This window comes from Chrysochloris asiatica, unplaced genomic scaffold (assembly GCF_000296735.1).
Source record: "Chrysochloris asiatica unplaced genomic scaffold, ChrAsi1.0 scaffold00485, whole genome shotgun sequence".
Classification (NCBI taxonomy): domain Eukaryota; kingdom Metazoa; phylum Chordata; class Mammalia; order Afrosoricida; family Chrysochloridae; genus Chrysochloris; species Chrysochloris asiatica.
Genome location: NW_006409003.1, coordinates 360482 through 362910, shown reverse-complemented (window position 1 = coordinate 362910; position 2429 = coordinate 360482). Strand labels below are relative to the sequence as shown.

General features: G+C 42.4%; 1 pseudogene; it reads right to left on the bottom strand.

Moving 5' to 3' along the window:
* Window positions 1-593: 593 nt before the first annotated feature.
* LOC102818875 lies at window positions 594-1317 on the bottom strand (annotated as a pseudogene).
* Window positions 1318-2429: the final 1112 nt, after the last annotated feature.

Here is a 2429-nt window from a genome sequence, read left to right as displayed (position 1 = left end):
CCACCTTCATACAACTTCACCTTCATACAACTTCACCTTCATACAACTTCACCTTCACACAAGCAACCTTACAGGTGATGGAGTAAACTGCGTGATTCACTCACCCACACCAGAGTTTCTTGCTCTTTCTTACAAAAATGTAATGATATCTGTGAGTTTTTCTGTGACTTGAGTTGCCAGTTTGGTACCTCCTGAGAGGAGAGCAGGGCACCCAGGTGGCAGGTGAGCGGCCCAGGACCACTAACTAGATGACTTTTTTCATAGGTTTTGAGCCAGTCTCCTTAAAGGTATTCCTGACTGTGTGTTTTAGAATCTCTTGAGTCCCATATGTATTTTTATCTTTGTATCCAACTCTAGTTGGTATTGGGATAGATAGAGAAAACTGTTAGTATTTATGTATATTTTTTATCTTTCCACCTCATGGAATTTCTTTTTTTAATCTTTCTTTCTTTCTTTTTTTTTTTTGTCCAATCTACTTCTTCCCCCACCACATTAATTTTTTAAAATTCTTTTTGATCTTGTCTCCTCTCCTTCTGTTATTCTTTTTGTAGGACGCTTCTCCAATCCTTTCATTTTCCTGGTTTGTAATTTGCTTAGGTCTTGCTTCTGCGTATGAACCCTTCCGTAAGTTGTACCAAAAGTATCATGGGAGATATATTTCTTTTTCTTTGTCTTGAGGCTTTTGGCACTTTGATAAATAACTTATAAAGAACATCTGTGTGTCCTCCTTAGAACCAGATTCAATGAGGATCCCATCTCTTCCGATTCAATTTGTGGTGTTCGACAGCCAGATCTCTTCGATAGCAACTTATAGCTTTGGAAGTGAATCTTTTCATTCAGTGCCATGAAGTACAGAATATACTCTAACCCAGCCAGGTGGATATTTGATACTGTGGGGACCTCTGAAGAAATCATTAAGAAGACTTTTTAGTCTTCTGTAATCTTTAGTTACATCAAAATCATCACAGCAAATATTAACATACGTTTTATTCCCTCAGGACATTTACTATTCTTAATACCTTTTAGAGAGACAAACTTCTCGATACCTACTTCAGTCATATCCAGCACGTGGTAGTCATACATACGGCCTATTACTAGATGATTTGGTTGCTTCTTCTTATGAGAGCCATATATGAATAAAGAACAATCTGACTTCTTGGAGAAGAATCCCAGTGATGGCTGATCCTCAAATGGCCTTGTAATAGTTTTCTTTTTATACACAATACTGTATGGTTTCTTCAATGAATACACATCTTTAAGTACTTGCATCACTATTGCATTTGCATTTCCCCCTTTAATCAGCATGGTATTTTTAATATTTTCAGTGAGTGAAACCACCAGCCACTCCGAGGAAGAAAGACGAGGCAGTTTGTTTCAGTAAAGATTTGCAACTGCAGAAACCCTAGGGAGCTGTTTTCTTCTGTGCTCTAGGGTCACTATGAGTTGAAATCAACTCAACGGTAGTGGTTTTGAACTAACAGGCAATAGACAAGATGCTGAGAGAGTAAAAGGACACTTGGTTAGACACCCAGCCTTGAGGGAGATAACAAGGCCTGAGGTCTGTATCTGATCAGGGTATAGTCCAAAGGCACGTGCTATGTACACACTCAATGATATTTGCATGCACTGTCTCTCTTCTCTTGTGTTCCCCGTTGGGGAGGTAAGCCCCTCTGAACAGTATCATGTGTGATGTTTCAGGCACCTGTGAGCTTTGAGGATGTGGCTGGGACCTTTAGCTGGGCAGAGGGGGTGGTGCTTAGAGCCTGCCCAGAGAAGCCTGTCCCATGATGTGTTGTTGGAGACCTGTGGGCACCTGGTCTGCCTGGGTAAGGCAGGTGCTGGCTTTTCCCATCACTGTTCCTAAGTAGCAAAGACAGTTAAAGGCTTGACCACTAGCCAAGAAGTTGATGTTGCAAACCCACCCAGAGGTTCAGATGTAATCATCTGCTTCCAAAAGGTCACAGGCTTGGAAACTCTATGGAGCAGTGTTACTCTGTACAAATGGGATCTCCATGAATTGGGATTGACTTGATGTCAGCTAACAGGAGCTCTCTGACTCCGCAACTCCTGAAGGGTGTGCCCAGCTGGCCTGGGACATTCTAAGGGTGGGTTCCATTAGATATAAATCCTCGTATTATCATTTCTTCTGCTTCCATGGAAGGCTTGTGACTTGAAGTGTAGGGAACGGGCAGCTCTGTTGGGGTTGCTTGGGACCCTTCCTGTTCACTAACTCCCAACTCTGGACATCAAGGGGCTGGGCCTGAAGACATGGTTCTTTGTGTCCAACCAGAGCACCAAGTCCTGTGTCTTTCCTCATGACCTGGAAGGACTTCTGCTTTTCAAACCAGATGTGATCTCCCAGCTGGAGGAAGGAGAAGATTGTTGGAGGATGAAGCAAGGACATTGCCGAAGTGAGAGAAAGATAACAA